Source organism: Macaca mulatta, chromosome 1 (genome assembly GCF_049350105.2).
Source record: "Macaca mulatta isolate MMU2019108-1 chromosome 1, T2T-MMU8v2.0, whole genome shotgun sequence".
Taxonomy (NCBI): Eukaryota; Metazoa; Chordata; class Mammalia; order Primates; family Cercopithecidae; genus Macaca; species Macaca mulatta.
This window is the reverse complement of record NC_133406.1, coordinates 83,626,754-83,639,770: the sequence shown is the minus strand read 5'-3', so window position 1 is coordinate 83,639,770 and position 13,017 is coordinate 83,626,754.

The following is a 13,017-nucleotide window of genomic DNA, read 5'->3' as shown; positions in this document are numbered from 1 at the left end:
GAAAATCCTGGAAGGGGATAGGTTTGAGAGAAATAATAAAAATAAAAGCTGCATTCATGGAGTGCCAGATACAGGTGAAAGCTGGAGCTGGACTTCCCCAACCTTTCCCAGTCCCCACAAACAACCCTATCCAGTGGGTGTTTCTATCTGACTCCCACTTTCACAAATGAGAAAAATGAGGCTCACTGGGTTGCCCACGGCCGAGATGAGATGAGCAGCATGGCTGGAGAGTGCGCTGAACCCCACTGCCATCAGGAGTTCCTCTTTGAGGGGAGATGGGCCCCCCATTTTCAGTCTGTAGGGACAGAGGCAGGGCCTCAGAAGAGTCTGGAGGCACAGGCGTGGGTTTGCAACCTGGCACCGTGACTGTGGACTTGGAGCTGAGTCCACATTGGTGCGGGCAGAGTGGCACATCACATTCCCGGGCTGCTACAGCAAAGCTGAAAGTGACCAAGCCTGGGTTACTTAAGCAACAGAAATGTATTTGTCAACCTGGGCACAGTGGTGGCTCATGCCTGTAATCCCAGCTATTCAGGAGGCTGAGGTAGGAGATTGTTTGAGGCCAGGAGTTCCAGACAAGCCTGGGCAACATGGTGAGCCCCTGTCTCTACCAAAGAAAGCCGGGTATGGTGGCTTGTTCCTGTAATCCCAGGGCTTTGGGAGGGAGGCCAAGGTGGGAGGATTGTTTGAGGCCAGGAGTTTGAGACCAGCCAGGGCAATGCAGCAAGACCCCATCTCTACAAAAAATAAAAGAAAAAGAAATTTATTTTCTCACAGTTCTGGAGGCTAGAAGTCCAAGACCAGGGACACCAGTCCTACTGGATTAGAATCCATTCTGTGACCTCATCTAACTTAATTTTCTCTTTAAAGGCCCTGTGTCCAAATAGACACATTCAGAGGTACTAAGGGTTAGAATTTAAGCATATGAATTTTAGGGGTCCACAATTCAGCCCATGACAAGCAGCCTGAAGATCATGAAGAGTCAAGGGATGAGGGAGGAGAAGGAGAGAGGGCCTGGGGAAGCAGGGGGAGGATTGCAGGGCAAGGGTGGAGTGGAGGCTCCAGCTGGCCTGGGTGAGAGGGGCAGAGTGAGGAGGGCCACATTCCTGAACCCAGAGCCCCGAGATAGGAGGATGCTCAGGAGAAGAATGAGGCTGCATGGCAAATGCACCTGTCAGGCAGACCTACTTCAGACAAAAGTCAGTGTGGCTATGGAGGCCCCGCTGGTCATCCCCAGCCAGGGCTGTGGTGTCTTTATCTTGGAGAGTAAGGACCACTCCCCAGAGCTGTGGCGTGTGGGGCTTAGGATGCACTGACCCCTTCCTTGCTGGGCTGAGCAGCTGGAAATCCAGGCTGCAGGGGAGCAGCTTCCTCAGGGAGCCCTCCCACTCCTCACACAGGGTCTGCTTCAGGCCCAGGCCACCCTGGGGACAAAGGCAGTCACGACAGCCCTGAACCCCTGGCCATAGGACCCAGAGCCCCAGTCAATCCCCACTGCGAGCCACTGTGAGCACTCCTCATCTTGCCTGCCTCTGAAGGGGCCAGTTTTGTCTTTTCCTTCTCCTTGCTGCCTGTCTGGAACCGGCCTTTGGCAGCTCCCATCTGGTGGTCAAAGGACCTTGGGCTGTAAGATAGGAAAAGGCTGAGCTCTGTTGTTGGACACATTCGGGGGGCCTCCAGGTACCAAGCAGGAGGATCAAACCTTCCCAGGGACCAGCATCTTTCCTTAACAAAACCATGTCGTAGGACCCTCAGGAGCCTACTCCATGGGCATGGGGCAGCCACAGAACCAGCTTTGGCCTCGGTGTGCCCTCGGTCAGCTCGTGGTCTGGGAAGGGATCATACACACTAGCACAGTCACAGCCTCACACTTACACATGGACACACCCACACATACTCCCACACGTGCACACACACACACACACACATGCAAGCACACACACACCAAAGGATGCTTCTGTTTTGACAACAGACTAGCACATCTTGGAATCTTCTTATGGAAATACCAACAGTAAACATGGAAAGTAGAAATAAAACACACACCCAGGATGATTCCTAATTATCGGAAACAGCCCTAGATCCAAAGACCCTGGAGGGACAGGAACGTGGTGCGGGTCAAATCCCCCATTGTCCAGTGAGGGTCATGGGCTGCCCAAGGCCACACAGCTCACTGCCCTGTGCCGTGTCCAATCCCCTTGCAGGCTCCCTCAGCTCATGCTCAAGTCACACAGGCTAGCCCGGGCCTGCCCTGTCAACGCCGACCCACAAAGAGGCTCACATAATGCTCCCTCCCAGGGGCACAGCAGCCTCGGCTTTGCTCTGAGGTGGGGCCTTCGTGGCCTGAAAGCCAATGTGGCCAACCTTCAACCTGTCCCCTGTATCACCATCTGCTTTTGGAGACCCAGGGCAGGAAAATAAGGGCTGTTCCCACAGCAGCCCTGGGGACCAGCTCTCCTCTTCACTTTGTGTATTATTTCATTTTTAATCACAGAATCAAGGTAGCAGAGCCTCTCAGGCTGAGCTAGAAAATAATCAACTTTTTAATTTGATTTTTTGTTCTCCCAAAGGAGAGCAAGGGACTCCAGGGGCTCCATGAGGCCGGGACCTTGGCGATGTGGTTGGATCCTCCAACCTATAGATGCTTGACTCCAGCCTGCCTGGCTTACCATCTACAGTGGGGTGACCTCCACAGGCCCCGGTTTCCCTCTCTGTGAAATGAGCGGTTGGACCAAAGCTTCCTCTCAGGTCCCTTCCAGCACCAAACCTCTCTGAGCTCTGAGCAGTCCTCACTGCAGATGCACGGCTTTGCAGGTTCTCCGGCCTCTCTCCCATTTCTGAGCTTTCATCTTTTTCTGTAATGGTATAAAAATATCCTCCTTACCTCCCTGTCCCTGATTCTAGCGCCAGTCTGTGGCTGTCCAGGGACGGGGTGGGGAGGGTCTCTTCCTGCCTCTCTCAGTTCTTTTCTGTCCCAATTGGCTTTCCCCTTCTTTCCCCAAACCTCTAGCCACTAGTTATTTCCCAGAGTTTTTCCTCTGTGGCCACCCACCAGTATCATCTCTGCTCTTGTCCCTCCGTAGCTGTGCCTGGCCATCTCCTCTCCCTGCTCTCTTACCTCCTACCAAAGACCCCACATCTGACTGTCTGCAGAGTCCTGGATGTGGCCCCTGGACTTCCCATTGGCTCCTCAGACTGTCCGTGTCCAATCTTCTTTCCACTCCCCACTCCCGCACCTGCCTGTCCTCCTCCCTTCCCTGCCTCAATGAATGGTGCCCCTCCTCCCCCACCTGGTCGATGCCATGGGTCCAGGCAAGTGCAAGGTCTGGCCCCGGGACCAGAAGGATGGGCCTTGACTCAGGATGAGGAAGGACCCTCTTCCTAGCTTCCCCCAAATAGCTTGATTCACCTCCCTTCTCAGTTACACTGTTCAGCTTTCTTGCTCCAAAAGGTTGGAGACAGTTACTTACTTTTGAAATTGTAGGATCTCTGTTCCTCAGACCCAAGGTGCAGAATGTCTTGGTTATGAGTTGGTGACAGAGCCCTGCCAAATCCAGATCTCCACACTCCACCCCAGGGGTCTCCCTGGTCTGACACTGCAAGCCGCGCTCCTCACCAACCTCCCAACATCGGGACTCACTGGGAGCTCCCTGGAGCGGGAAGCATGGGCTGGTTTCAGCAAGGACCTGCTGTCACCGGGCTGAGGAGTCCAGGCCACTGGTGCTGCCCCTCACAGGAAGGTCCGTGAACAATGCACTAGGTACCTTCCTGTCAGGAGATGCTCTGGGAATTCCCGGGTGGCCAGAGCCCTCCAACCTGGGTGTAGGGAAACCAACACTTAAACTAAAAGCTAGCCAGGCACGGTGGCTCACACCTGTAATCCTAGCACTTTACAGGGCTGAGGCGGGTGGATCACTTGAGGCCAGGAGTTCAAGACCAGCCTGGCCAACATGGTGAAACCCCATCTCTACTAAAAATACAAAATTTAGCCTGGCATGGTGGTGGGCGCTTGTAGTCCCGGCTACTCAGGAGGCTGAGGTAGGAGAATCCCTTGAACACAGGAGGTAGAGGTTCCAGTGAGCCCAGATTGCACCACTGTACTCCAACCTGGGCAACAGAGCAAGACTCCATCTCTAAATAAATAAATAAATAAATAAATAAATAAATAAATAAAAGCTTATTTCCAGAGAAGGAGATGGAGTGGAGCCCACTTATTAAGACCCACCCGGCAGATGCTGGTCAGCCCAGGAGGGGAGAACCAACTGGTATGCTGTATGGACTCTGAATCCTGTTCCTTGCCAGAACTGAGCCTTGGATGGCACAGAAACTTCCCAGTCCACACCAAGGATTGCTGATTGAGAAACAATCTGGCCTGCAGGCATGGGTCTGGGGCTCAGAGGGCTCTGGACAGCTGACTTCTGGTTGGGAAACTGATCACCCTTCTCGGTCCTGGGAGACCTTCCTTGGCAGAGGCCTGGCAGCATTTAGCACCAACGGGGGTTTATCCAGAGAGAAGTCCCAAGCACCCCTTTTCGCTCTCCTAGTGATTTAGAGCTGAAAGGAATCATCTCGTCTATCTACCTCATTTTACAAAAAAATTGAAATCCAGAGAAGTTCACCAAGCTTCCACAGTGAGAATGCACATCTTTCAATTCATTCAACAAACATTGACGAAGTATCTACCGTAATACCTCATTGTGCTGGTCATTGTTCTAGGCACAGGGACATAGCAGAAAACAGGTTAGACAAATTTTCTGAGCTTCTGGAAGCAACTCTCCAGCAGGGAGGCAGTCAACACATGGTTAAAGAGGTAGAGAAGAAAATTTTAGATAGTACTAAGTACTATGAGGAAGATAAACCAGAATGATAAAGAGAGATAGTAATTGGTAGAAGCAGGAAGGAACATGCAGATATGTATGCACGGATAAGAGAGGCCTTTCTGAGGAGGCGACATCCGATCCTGAATGATAAGAACGAGTTAACCTGCAAAGATCTGGGCACAGACCCTTGCAAGTAGAGAGAACAGCTTGTGCAAAGGCCCTGAGGTGCCACTGGCATGTCACGTTTGGGGAGAGTAAAGAGGCCTGTGTGGATTGTTCTCAGGGAGCAAGTGAGGAGAGGAAGAGAGGTAGGACCTGAGGTAGAGCAGGCGAACCTGGCCCAGGTCAGTTGGGCTTTAAGGACATGGGAAGAAATTTGAAACATGTAATAAGAAGTCATTGGAGTTGTTTTTTTTTTTCTAACAGACTTTATTTTTTAGAGCAGTTTTAGGTTCACAGCAAAATTGAGAGGAAAGCACAAAAAATTCCTATATACTCTCTCCCCCTACGTGTATAAACTCCCCGACTATCAATGTCCTCACCAGCCTGGTACAGTTGTTAAATTTGATGAAACTACACAGACACATCATTTTGTTTGTTTGTTTGTTTTTTGAGACAGAGTCTTGCTCTGTCACCAGGCTGGAGTGTGGTGGCACAACCTTGGCTCACTGCAACCTCTGTGCCCCCCGGGGTTCAAGTGATTCTCCTGCCTCAGCCTCCCAAGTAGTTGGGATTACAGGTGCCCACCACCACGCCCAGCTAATTTTTGTATTTTTAGTAGAGATGGGGTTTCACTACGTTGGCCAGGCTGGTCTCGAACTCCTGACCTCAGGTGATCCACCTGCCTTGGCCTTCCAAAGTGCTGCGATTACAGGCATGAACCACCGTGCCCGGCCACAGACACATCATTATAACCCAGAGTTCGGAGTTTGCCTTGGGGTTTGCTCTTGGTGGCGCACATTTGATGATTTGAACAAATGTATAAAGGCGTGTGTCTACCAGTACAGTAACACACAAAGTAGTTGCACTGCCCTAAAAATTCTCTGTGCTCTGCTGGTTCGTCCTTTCCTCCTCTCTAGCCTGTAGCAACCACACATTTTTTTACTGTCTCCATAGTTTTGTCTTTTCCAGAATATCATATAGTTGCTATCATATATATGGCCTTTTCAGATTGACTGGTTTCACTTAGTAGTATGCACTTAAGATTCCTTTATGTCTTTTCATGGCTTGACAGCTCATTTCTTTTTAGCATTGGATAATATTTCATTGTTTGGATGTACCACAGTTTATTTTTCCATTCACCCAATGAAGGACATCTTCCAAGTTTTGGCAATTATGAATAAAGCTACTATCAACATCTTTGTGCAGGTTCTTGTGTGGACATAAGTTTCCAGCTCATTTGGGTAATTACCAAGGAGCGTGATTGCTGGATCATTTGATAAAAGTATGGTTAGTTTTGTAAGAAACTGCCAAACTATCTTCCGAAGTGGCTGTGCCATTTTGCATTCCTACCAGCAATGAGTGAGAGTTTCTGTTGCTCTGCCTGTTGCTTCATCAATGTTTGGTGTTGTCAGTGTTTTGGATTTTGGCCATTCTAATAGTTATGTAGTGATAGTTCATTGTTGTTCCCCACTGACATATTCCTTAATGACATATGATGGTTAGCATCTTTTTTTTTTTTTTTCGATCTGTCGCCCAGGCTGGAGTACAATGGTGTGATCTCGGCTCACTGCAAGTTCCACCTCCCGGGTTCACACCATTCTCCTGCCTCAGCCTCCTGAGTAGCTGGGACTACAGGCACCCGCCACGACACCTGGCTAATTCTTTTGTATTTTTAGTAGAGACGGGGTTTCACCGTGTTAGCCAGGATGGTCTCAATCTCCTGACCTCATGATCCGCCTGCCTTGGCCTCCCAAAGTGCTGGGATTACAGGCTTGAGCCACCGCACCTGGCCAATGGTTAGCATCTTTTTTTGGTTTTGTTTTTTGGAGATGGATTTTCACTCTTGTCACCCAGGCTGGAGTGCAATGGCGTGATCTCGGCTCACTACAGCCTCTGCTTCCTGGGTTCAAGCCATTCTCCTGCCTCAGCCTCCCAAGTAGCTGGGATTATAGGCACCCACCACCGCACCTGGCTAATTTTTTGTATTTTTAGTAGAGACGGGGTTCGGGACTGTTGGCCAGGCTGCTCTCGAACTCCTGGCCTCAGGTGATTCATCCACCTCGGCCTCCCAAAGTGCTGGGATTACAGGCATGAGTCACCGCGCCTGGCCGGTTAGCATCTTTTTATATGCTTTCTTGCCATCTGTATATCTTCTTTGGTGAGGTATCTGTTCAGGTCTTTTGCCCATTTTTTAATTGGGTGGTTAGTTTTCTTATTGTTGAACTTTATGAGTTCTTCAGGCCAGGCACGGTGACTCACACCTGTAATCCCAGTACTTTGGGAGGCCAAAGCAGGAGGATAACCTGAGGCAGGAGTTCAAGATGGGCCTGAAACCCATCTACAAAAAATACAAAAATTAGCTGGGCACAATGGTGCACCCCTGTAATCCCAGCACTTTGGGGGGCTGAGGTAGGAGGATCACTTGAGCTCAGGTGGTTGAGGCTATAGTGAGCCATGATTGTGCCACTGCACTCCAGCCTGGGCAACAGAGTAAGACCCTGTAAGACTCTGCTTCAAAAATTCGAAAAAAAAAGAAAGAAAGAAAGAAAAAAGAGTTATTTGTATATTTTGAATAACAGTTCTTTATCAGCTATGTCTTTTCCAAATATTTTCTCCCTGTCTGTGGCTTTTCTCATTCTCTTGACAGTGTCTTTTTCTTTTTCTTCTTGAAAGGTATGACTGAGGGAATGACAGTGTCTTTTGCAGAGCAGAGGTTAATTTTGATGAAGTCTAACTTTATATCAATTATTCCTTTCATGGGTCAAAAAATGTCATTGCCAAACTCAAGATGATCTATGTTTTCTACTATGTTCTCTTTTTGGAGTTTTATAGTTTTGTGTTTTATGCATAGGTGTATGATCCATTTTGAGTTAATTTTTGGAGAGTTTTGATTAACGGAATATGTTTTCTGATTAAAGTTTGTCACAGACCACTGTTGAATCTGAGGATGGAGAATGGGAGCAGGAGGAGGCAGTTGCAGTTGCCCTGGCAGGTGATGGAGAGTCACAAATGGATATAAAATGTGTTTTGGAAGTGAGACCAAGACACCTGCTGGGGACTGACTCTGAGGGATGTGGGATAGGAAGGAATTAAGAATGTGCCCTGGCCGGGCACAGTGGCTCATGCCTATAGTCCCAGCACTCTGGGAGGCCGAGGTGGGCAGATCACCTGAGGTCAGGAGTCCGAGACCAGCCTGGCCAACATGGTGAAACCCCGTCTCTACTAAAAATACAAAAATTAGCCGGGTGTTGTGGCATGTGCCTGTAATCCCAGCTACTCAGGAGGCGGAGGCAGGAGAATCGCTTGAACCTGGAAGGTGGAGGTTGCAGTGAGCCGATATCTCACCATTGCACTCCAGCCTGGGCAACAGAGCAAAACTCCGTCTCAAATAATAATAATAATAATAATAATAATAATAATAATAATAGCAACAACAATAAGCCCCAGGGCCGGGTGCGGTGGCTCATGCCTGTAATCTCAACAGTTTGGGAGGCCGAGGTGGATAGATCACCTGAAGTCAGGAGTTTGAGACCAGCCAGACCAACATGGTGAAACCCTACCTCCACTAAAAATATAAAATTAGCCAGGTGTGGTGGCACATGCTTGTAATCCCAGTTGCTTGAGAGGCTAAGGCAGGAGAATTGCTTGAACTTGGGAGATGGCGGTTGCAGTGAGCTGAGATCACGCCATTGCACTCTAGCCTGGGCAACAAGAGCAAAACTCTGTCTCAAAAACAAAACAAAAACAGAAACAAAAAACAACAGAATGAGCCCCAGGTCTGGAGGCCTGGCTGGGTGTACTGAGATGAGAACAGGTGGCAGTGGAAGGGCATTCGGGTAGATGGTTCTGGTGCTCAATGGAGAGGCCAGGCTTGCGGTGGGAGCCTGGGAAACAGCTGTGAATGGCTGGCATGTAAAATGGCACTTGGTATAAAGGAGAAGAGAGAAGCAGGCTCTTTCTATGACCTCTGGCTGTTTGCAACACGCAGTTCACACCCTGGGAACCTTCTGGCCAGGGGTTGGAGAGAGAGTGAGACACTATTAATTAATTCAAGGTACTGACTGGGTGTGGGCCAGGGCAAGGGGGATCAGTAGGGGTGGACTGAGGGCAAAGCCCTCAGACCTATTATCCCTCTGCAAACTCAGACCTCTTTCCTGAATGTAGATTTCCAATGGGTTCAAGAATTTTGCTGGGGAAATAAAATAATTGGGCAATCAGCCAGAAAAAGGCGAATGTGGATTGGGAGACTGTTTACAATGGACTGTTGCCTCTTCAGGAGGGAGGGCAGCCCCATCCTTTGTCATGCAGAGGAAGGAGCCTGGCCTCCTAGGCCTGTGGGTCGGTGGGGGTGGGGGATCTGGCTGGTCTGCAGGGTGTGATAGGGCCCAAAAGGCCAGGAATTGTGAAGTCATCCTGAAGCCAGATCTGCTGTCCTGGAGGGCAGGAGGGGGCGGGGAATGGGAGAGCGAAAGGAAGCTCACCATCCTGATGGAGGGCCCAGCCCTGGGACTGAACTTGAGGACATGATACAGGGAGGAGGCAGATGAGGAGTGGGACCTTGTGCCCTCGGGCACCATCCTGCCCCTGATAGGCCAGGATGTGACCCCAACCAGAGGCCAGGTTGCCAGGTGAGGGCCATGGGAAAACACGGGGGTCAGAGGTCATCCTGGGGCCTCCATGGGTGGGGCGAGCTGGACTCAGGCCTGGGCTCTGAGGTCAGCAAAGCTATGAGTCCAGGAGTGGAGTGGCTTCTAAGTCAGAGCCTAGTATCTGGGGTCTCCAGGGTGGCTTTTGTCCCCTCCCTGGGCAGGGGCAGACACTACTGAGAGTGCTCAGGAAATGCCAAAGGCCAGTCCAGGTGTCTTGGGCTGCTCCAACCCACACCATCAACCTCCCTGACCCCAGGCCTGGGGGCCCATGTGGTTTCCAGACATGCCCTGTGTGGGCCCTCACTGTTGTCCTTGAGTAGCTGAGACTCCCATGGAGGACAGTGGGGAACGAGGCAGGAATAAAGACCCATGTTTCAGGTCATCCAGCCCCTTCCTGGCAAGAGTGAGTTCTGAGTTCAGTCTCCAGTGTGCCACTCACCAGCTGTGTGGCCCTGGACAAGTCGCTGACCCTCCCTCTGATAGGCCGTCCACAAGTCAGTTGGTGAAGCCGGAGAGGCTGGATTCCGAAAGAGGGCGAGGGAGGATGCTTCGCAGCCAGGTCCCAACAGCTGATGGTGGCTGGACCTTGTTGCCCAAGATGGCTCCGTGTGGTTGGCTGGCACGCAGGTAATCCTCACTACGTGCTCGGGGCATAGATAGAATTGATGCCCCCATCTCATAGACAAGGAAGCTGAGGCACTGGCAGATGATGAATTCGTCCAAGGTCACCCAGCTAGGATTGCTCCTCCCCTGCCCCCCATAGTGCTCTCGTTAACAATCTGCAACCTTGGGCAAGGATCTTAGATGCTCTGGGCCTCCTTTATGAAATGTCAACAATGCCTTCCTCCCAGGGCATGGCGGACAGTGAAGGAGAAAAGGAGAGAGAAGTGACGCGAGGGGAGAAACCAGGCTTCCTGAAGGTGACTGCGGAACCACTGCAAGGGCAGCTCGGGCACCTGCGGGTTCCGGAGCTCGCCTTTGAGGAGTGCCTGCCTGTCCTAGGTCCCTGCAATGCACCTGTACTTCCTGTTGTTGAGGTTGCCCCTGTCTCCTCAGGTTCATTCAGGATACTGAAAAGGGGTAAAATCATCAACAAATATTTGCTTAAGTAATTGAAGAGAAAAGGAAGCCGGAAGAGGAGTTTATGGAGATGAAAGGCTTCTAGAAGTTCCTTCTTCAAGGCAAGATTTGAGGACAGGGACTGGTTTATGTGAGTGTTTTCCTTTTTGAACTTTTTTTTTTTTTTTTTTTGAGACAAGGTCTCCCTCTATTGCCCAAGTTGGAGTGTAGTGATGCGATCTTGGCTCATTGCAATCTCTGCCTCCCGGGTTCAAGCAATTCTCGTGCCTCAGCCTCCCAAGTAAGCTGGAATTACAGGCACCTGCCATCACACCTGGCTGATTTTTTGTATTTTTAGTAGAGACAGGGTTTTACCATGTTGCCCATGCTGGTCTCGAACTCCTGACCTCAGGTGATCTGCTCACTTTGGCCTTCCAAAGTGCTGGGATTACAGGTGTGAGCCACTGCACCTGGCCTTCTTTGTCATTTATCAATCCTGGAAAGTCTTTTCTTTGAAAAGGGAAAGGAGATGTTTTTGGACGGAGCCACTGGGAAGCAGCAGCTTTCAGGAGGTGTGGAAGGAGGGAAAGTCGAGGCCAAAGTGTCCAGCTGTGGAGAGAGTGGCAGGAGCAGCCGTCAATCATGAAATCACTTTTACTCTGGCACAAGGTAGTGTGCACGTTGATGCTGCCACAGAGATGTGGTGGAATCAAAACACCGTCTAGGTGTTTTCCCCAGCAGGAAGTGGTTCACTGATAGGCAGAGCTGAGGTATTACTTAAGCCACAAAGAGAAAAACAAACCAAGCCCCACTGCATGAGCCTGAGCAGATGGGGGCAGCTCCCCACACACAGGCAGGCCTGGATCTAGGGAGATCAGAAAGCCAGTGGCACCCACTTCATCTGCCAGGGGACAACTTGCTTCTGTTGCTGCTGGGTGGTGTTGAAACGCTGGGCTGGACTGTGGTTGCTCAGGCAGGAGACAGACGTCCCATTGAGGCCCTGGGGCTAGGAGGGCAGAGTGTTGGTGGGATAGGTCCCTAAATAAAGGGGACATAGGTCCTCTTATAATTTCCACCTCCAGCTCTCTGCATGCCTGAGGGTATTTCCTGAAAAGTTTGTATACAATGACTGCAAATAATCAAAATGAGTAACCGTAGAAGAAAATCAGAGGTGTAAATATTAGAAACGAGGAGTAGAATTATCACTATTAATTAGCAAATGACTTTTTTTCCTTCCCACGAAAGCAAACAAATCCATCTCTACACAATCTACTTCTGCATGGTTTTGAATTTTAAATAAATGGAATCATATTCATCTTTCATGTCTGGCTTCTGTTCAATGTTCTGTTTGTGACATTTGCCAATGTTGTAGACAGTTTTGGTTCATTTTCTTTGCCACAAATTATTCCATAAGACTACACTACATTTTATTTGTGCTTTACAGTGTTGATGGATATTTTTGGTGAGTTGCTTCAGTTTGGACTCTTATAAACAATGCTGCTGTATCATCAATCTTATGCATGCATTTCCAACTGAATGAAATGACTGTGCCTTTCTTCTTTCTTTCTTTCTTTTCTGAAATGGAGTCTCACTCTCTTGCTCAGGCTGGAAGTGCAGTGGCATGATCTCGGCTCACTGCAACCTCTGTGCCGCCCCCCCGGGGTTCAAGCGATTCTTTTGCCTCAGCCTCCTGAGTAGCTGGGATTATAGGCGCCTGCTGCCAGGCCAGCTAATTTTTGTAATTTTAATAGAGATGGGCTTTCACCATGTTGGCCATGCTGGTCATGAACTCCTGACCTCAGGTGATTCGCCTGCCTCGGCCTCCCAAAGTGCTGGGATTAGAGGTGTGAGCCACTGTGCCTGGCCCCTTTTTGTTTTTTTTTTTTTTGTTTTTTTTTTTTTTTTTGAGACGGAGTCTCGCTGTGTCGCCCAGGCTGGAGTGCAGTGGCCGGATCTCAGCTCACTGCAAGCTCTGCCTCCCGGGTTTTTACGCCATTCTCCGGCCTCAGCCTCCCGAGTAGCCGGGACTACAGGCGCCCGCCACCTCACCTGGCTAGTTTTTTTTTTGTATTTTTTAGTAGATACGGGGTTTCACCGTGTTAGCCAGGATGGTCTCGAACTCCTGACCTCGTGATCCGCCCGTCTCAGCCTCCCAAAGTGCTGGGATTACAGGCTTGAGCCACCGCGCCTGGCTCCCTTTTTGTTTTTAAGAGACAGGGTCTTGCTCTGTTGCCCAGGCTGCTATATTGCAGTGGTGCAATCATGGCTCACTGTAGCCTAGAACTCCTGGGCTCAAGCAATCCTCCCACCTCAGCCTCCCGAGTAGCTGG